The sequence below is a fragment of the Rhincodon typus genome, chromosome 4, assembly GCF_021869965.1.
Source record: "Rhincodon typus isolate 14 chromosome 4, sRhiTyp1.1, whole genome shotgun sequence".
NCBI lineage: Eukaryota > Metazoa > Chordata > Chondrichthyes > Orectolobiformes > Rhincodontidae > Rhincodon > Rhincodon typus.
Window position 1 is genome coordinate 44,864,303 of NC_063335.1, and position 6,666 is coordinate 44,870,968.

The 6,666-nt window shown below is 46.0% G+C and overlaps 1 non-coding gene across 1 annotated transcript; it reads right to left on the reverse strand.

The window, feature by feature from the left end:
• Nucleotides 1–4,106: 4,106 nt before the first annotated feature.
• Nucleotides 4,107–4,177, reverse strand: trnag-gcc. Its single transcript has one exon. It is a non-coding gene; the product is annotated as a tRNA-Gly (tRNA).
• Nucleotides 4,178–6,666: the final 2,489 nt, after the last annotated feature.

The window sequence follows — 6,666 nt, forward strand, 5'->3', positions numbered from 1 at the left end:
ATTGTCTATTTTGCTGTCATTCCTACCAAAATGGATGACCTCACATTTACTAACTTTGTACTCCATCAGCTAGATGCTTGCGCACTAACTTAACCTATCTATATCCCTCTGCAGATAACAAGGTGTAGAGCTGGATGAACACAGCAGGCCAAACAGCATCATAGGAGCAGGAAGGCTAACGTTTCGGGCCTAGACCCTTCATCAGAAATGGGGGAGGGGAAGGGGGTTCTGAAATAAATAGGGAGAGAGGGGGAGGCGGATAGAAGATGGATAGAGGAGAGGATAGGTGGAGAGGAAACAGACCGGTCAAAGAGGCGGGGATGGAGCCAGTAATGGTGAGTGTAGGTGGCGAGGTAGGGAGGAGATAGGTCAGTCCAGGGAGGACGGACAGGTCAAGGGGGCGGGATGAGGTTAGTAGGTAGGAAATGGGGGTGGGGCTTGTGGTGGGAGGAGGGGATAGGTGGGAGGAAGAACAGGTTAGGGAGGCGGGAATGAGCTGGGCTGGTTTTGGGATGCGGTGGGGGGAGGGGAGATTTTGAAGCTTGTGAAATCCACATTGATACCATTGGGCTGCAGGGTTCCCAAGCAGAATATGAGTTGCTGTTCCTGCAACCTTCGGGTGGCATTGTTGTGGCACTGCAGGAGGCCCAGGATGGACATGTCATCTGAGGAATGGGAGGGGGAGTTGAAATGGTTCGTGACTGGGAGGTGCGGTTGTTCATTGCAAACCGAACGCAGGTGTTTCTGCAAAGTGGTCCCCAAGCCTCTGCTTGGTTTCCCGATGTAGAGGAGGCCACAACGGGTACAGCAGATGCAGTATACCACATTGGCAGATGTGCAGGTCAACCCATTGTCTCTGCCTGCTCCTGCCCCACTGAACTTATCTCCAACTATCTGGACTCCATTTTCTCCCCCTTGGTCCAGGAACTCCCTACCTACGTCCGTGACACCACCCACGCCCTCCACCTCCTCCAAAACTTCCATTTCCCTGGTCCCCAACACCTCATCTTTACCATGGACGTCCAGCCCCTATACACCTGCATTCCCCATACAGATGGCCTAATGGCCCTCTGCTTCTTCCTGTCCCGCAGGCCTGACCAGTCCCCTCCACTGACACCTTCATCCGCTTAGCCGAACTTGTCCTCACCCTCAACAACTTCTCTTTCAATTTCTCCCACTTCCTACAGACAAAGGGGGTGGCCATGGGTACCCGCATGGGCCCAAGCTATGCCTGCCTCTTTGTAGGTTACGTAGAACCATCCCTCTTCCGTACCTACACTGGCCCTAAACCCCACCTCTTCCTCCGTTACATTGATGACTGTTTCGGCGCAGCCTCATGCTCCCATGAGGAGCTCGAACAGTTCATCCACTTCACCAAAACTTTCCACCCCAACCTTAAGTTCACCTGGACCATCTCTAACACCTCTCTCTCCTTCCTGGACCTCTCTGTCTCCATCTCGGGCAACCACCTAGAAACCGAGACAACAAGGTGCAGGGCTGGATGAACACAGCAGGTCAAGCAGCATCATAGGAGCAGAAAGGCTGACGTTTCGGGCCTAGACCCTTCATCAGAAAAGTCTCCCACCCACCTTCCTGCAAAAATGCCATCCCCTATTCCCAATTCCTTCGCCTCCACCGCATCTGCTCCCAGGATGAGGCATTCCACTCCCGTACACAAGGACCGCAACTTGCCCCCCTCAGTGGTCGAGAACGCCCTCCACCGTGTCTCCCGCATTTCCCGCAACTCATCCCTCACACCCCATCCCCGCAATAACAACCAAAAAAGAAACCCCCTCGTCCTCACGTACCACCCCACCAACCTCCGGATCCAACACATCATCCTCCGACACTTCCGCCATCTGAAATCCGACCCCACCACCAAAGACAGTTTTCCCTCCCCACCCTTATCTGCTTTCCGGAGGGACCACTCTCTCCGTGACTCCCTTGTCCACTCCACACTCCCCTCTAGCCCCACCACACCCGGCACTTTTCCCTGTAACCGCAGGAAGTGCTACACCTGCCCCCATACCTCCTCCCTCACCCCCATCCCAGGCCCCAAGAAGACTTTCCACATCAAGCAGATGTTCACCTGCACATCTGCCAATGTGGTATACTGCATCCGCTGTACCCGTTGTGGCCTCCTCTACATCGGGGAAACCAAGCGGAGGCTTGGGGACCGCTTTGCAGAACACCTACGCTCGGTTCGCAATAAACAACTGCACCTCCCAGTCGCGAACCATTTCAACTCCTCCTCCCATTCCTCAGATGACATGTCCATCCTGGGCCTCCTGCAGTGCCACAACGATGCCACCGGAAGGTTACAGGAACAGCAACTCATATTCCGCTTGGGAACCCTGCAGCCCAATGGTATCAATGTGGATTTCACAAGCTTCAAAATCTCCCCTCCCCCTACTGCATCCCAAAACCAGCCCAGCTCGTTCCCGCCTCCCTAACCTGTTCTTCCTCCCACCTATCCCTTCCTCCCACCTCAAGCCACATCCCCATTTCCCACCTCCTAACCTCATCCCGCCCCCTTGACCTGTCCATCCTCCCTGGACTGACCTATCTCCTCCCTACTTTCCCACCTACACTCACCTTTACTGGCTCCATCCCCGCCTCTTTGACCTGTCTGTTTCCTCTCCACCTATCCTCTCCTCTATCCATCTTCTATCCGCCTCCCCCTCTCTCCCTATTTATTTCAGAACCCCCTTCCCCTCCCCCATTTCTGATGAAGGGTCTAGGCCCGAAACGTCAGCCTTCCTGCTCCTCTGATGCTGCTTGGCCTGCTGTGTTCATCCAGCTCTACACATTGTTATCTCAGATTCTCCAGCATCTGCAGTTCCTACTATCTCTATATCCCTCTGCAGACTTTCAGTATCCTCTGCACACTTTGCTCTACCACTCATTTTAGTGTCATCTGCAAACTTTGACACACCACACTTGATCCCCAACTCTCAATTATCTATGTAAATTGTCAACAATTGCAGTCCCAACACTGATCCCTGAGGCATACCACTAGCCACTGATCACCATCTAGAAAAACACACATTTATCCCCACTCTTTGACTTCTGTTAGTTAACCAATCTTCTACCCATGCCAATACATCACCTGTAACACTGTACACTTTTATCTTGTACAGCAGCCTTTTGTGCAGAACCAGGTCAAATGCCTTCTGGAAATCCAGATGCACTAGATCCATTGGCTTGCCATTTTCCACTGTGCTTGTAATGTCCTCAAAGAATTCCAGTAAATTAGTTAAACATGACCTACCTTTCATGAACGCATGCTGCATTTGCCCAATGGGACAGTTTCTATCCAGATGTCTTCCTTGATTATAGATTCAAGCATTTCCCCACCAGGACTATAGTTACCCATCTTTTGTCTACCTCCTTGTTTAAACAGTGGCCTCACATTTGCTGTTTTCCAATCTGCTGGAACTGCCCCAGAGTCCAGCGAATTTTGGTAAATTACCACGAGTTTATTTGCTATTTGTCCCGCCATTTCTTTTAGCATCCTGGGATGCATTCCAACTGGGCCAGGAGATCTGTCTACCTTCATCCCCATTAGCTTGCCAACACTACTTCTTTCGTGATAATGACTTTTTGTAGGTCCTCACCTGCCATATCCTCCTTGTCATCAATTATTAGCATGTTATTTGTGTCTTCCATAGTGAAGATCAACACAAAATACCTGTTCAACTCTTCAGCAATTTCCTCATTTCACATTATTAAATCCCCCTTCTCATCCTCTATAGGACCAATGTTTATCTTAGGCACTCTGTTTTGTTTTATATATTTTATATATTTAACTTGGTTTAACTTCGCAAAACTAACGTGCAGTACCACAATTTTGCAGGAGATCGTAAAAGCAGACATTTTATCTTTGCCAGCAAAATACACCTCTTTTCTTTGTTAAGGATTCATGGCCAAAGGATGTCATTGAAATCTCAAGTACTGTTCTAGTAAAGGTAAGATAAAAATGAATAACTTTAAGCATACTCAGAAACTTAAAAATAATGCTAATTTTATACCATACAGTTTTCATTGTTAAAAGTTTGCATGACTATCCGCAATATACAGAGGTTTAGTGAAGAAAATACAATATATGCATTGGCCGGGAATCGAACCCGGGCCTCCCGCGTGGCAGGCGAGAATTCTACCACTGAACCACCAATGCAAGAGATATTCAGAGGTTTTGCTTCTGCGTTCATATCAAAACTTTACAGGGAATTAGGTCATTTTCATAAAGGTTATTAATTTAGTATTCTAGCACTTTCAAGTTTATTTTAATGCAAAATATCAAGATAAGCAAACTTTGCTTGTCTATAAAGCATACTGCAACAATATTTTTTGTCTATGAATTAGTTCAGCACTTATGTTTGCAGCATGAACTTATATTAAAAAAAAGAAGCTGAGCTGCATACTGCAGTAACCAGAGCTTGCAGGCTTCTTGCTGATGATGATGTGGCAAGCTCTCAGCTTCAGCTCACAAACCGCAATAAACATAAAACACAAATCCCACTGTGCCTCAAACTGCAGGCTGATTAACAATAGCAAACAATGAGTCACAGACTGCTGTTTTCTTTAAGTCAGCAGACTGAATTGAAACTAGATTGACATGGACCGATCAGCGTAGTTCCCCAAGAATAATGGACTGAATGAGACTGACATGAAACAGTTTATGTCCACATTAACAGTGATTTATAGTACTAACTGAACAAACCTATCCTATCCCCTTTTATACAAGGAAATGAATTGATTAACTGGACTCTTTTTTTCTAAACACTCTCAGGATTGAAATTGAGCTTCAACGTTGTATGCTTTGAATCAGGCTGTAAAATTGCAAATATGTACACTGGCACTTTTTTTTAATAATCCAGAAGGATTTTAAACACAGAATTATTTTTCAGACATTTAATGGAACATCTCTTAATGAATTAAGACAGCCAATAAACAAAATTAGGGAATATTTACCAGAATAAATGAATCATAAAATACATAGATAGCTTTCCTATTATTATGCGCTGAAATATAAAATTATCTAAAATTTATGTCAGCATATAATTCAGTGGGGGCTCAGGCCTTATTTATTTGATAGGGTTTGCTGTCTGCCCAGCATATGGACCAAGCCTTGGGCCCATGAAATTAAATTATTGATTATTAAACTGGACCTGGCACTACTTCACCCATGTGTGATTGGGAACCATTCTTTCATTGAGATGTCCTCTCTGGAGTGCCCCCGGGAACTGGGATCTTCACTCTTTTTGAGATACAACAAATAAAAAAAGGGCATTATAATTTACAGATGACTACGTGATTTATGCGTCATGAAATTTCCTGTAAGATGATCCTTTAGAATTGCAACTATGGCAGGAATAATGGGACATAACATCCAATGCCAAAAATGCTATGCCTCACGTGTGTCACCAACAAAAACGATTTACCAACAGATAACATTTCGTTGGTAATCAAATTTTTCAACTGGTAGCTGTATGCCATAGCTAGGGTTCATCTTAAAAACAACCTTCATTGGAGATTCCATGTTCAACAAGTACCATTCAAAGCAACCAGAGTTCTTGGATTGTCAAGGAAAAATTTTTGACATTGCCGTTGTTACAACTAAGATTGACAGGGTGCACCAATTCCATTATAGCCACACTCATCCATTGGAGCAACACGTGAATCTCACTGTTTCATGCTGCTACAAGTGGTGTTCACCACGAACAGGTCTATGTCAAGCTACAAATATTTTCTATCCATCACAGAATTGAGTAATGTTGTATATGAATTTTTGTATCAGTATGATGCTTGAGATATAGGCCAAACACCCATATACTCCAAAGACTCATGGATCATATCAAATAGCATGTCCCTTTGGCTATTTGCAATAGGCACGGTACTGACCATACCCAATCAGCCCGCATTTGCAAAACTGAAAACTCAGTGTCCAACATTAGATATGATTCTGTGCATATACAGTATGTGCTAAACTATCTCTTGCATTGGTGGTTCAGTGGTAGAACTCTTGCCTGCCATGTGGGAGGCATGGGTTTGATTCCTGGCCAATGCATAGATTGTATTTTCTTCACTAAACTTCTGTACATTGCACATAGTCGTGCAAACTTTTGGGGTAGAACAGTGGCTCGGTGGTTAGCACTGCTACCTCACAGCACCAGGGACCTGGGTTCGATTCCACCCTCAGGTGATAGTCAGTGTGGAGTTTGCACAATCTCCCCATGTCTGCTTGGGTTCCCTCTGGGTGCTCCAGTTTCCTGCCACTGTCCAAAGATGTGCAGATTAGGTGAATTGCCCATAGTGTTTGGGGGAATGGGGATGGGTGGGATGCTCTGAGGTTCGGTGTGGACTTGTTGGGCAGAAGGGCCTGTTTCCACACTGTAAGGATTCTAATCCTAAATATAACAACAATTATGCTGACAACCATTTCAGGATGTCAGTCAGGCTTATAGAGCATCAAACTTGGGTGTACTAGAAGCCTCATAGGGTGATTCACAGGGCCCTGTTCTTTGCAGACAGAAATGATGTGTACACACATACCATCAGGCCAGGGGATCAACTTCTGGTTCAATGAGACAGTGCAGGAGGGCATGCCAGGATTCAGCGCTAGGCATACCTGAAGATGAGGTATCAACTGCCATCAAACAGGAC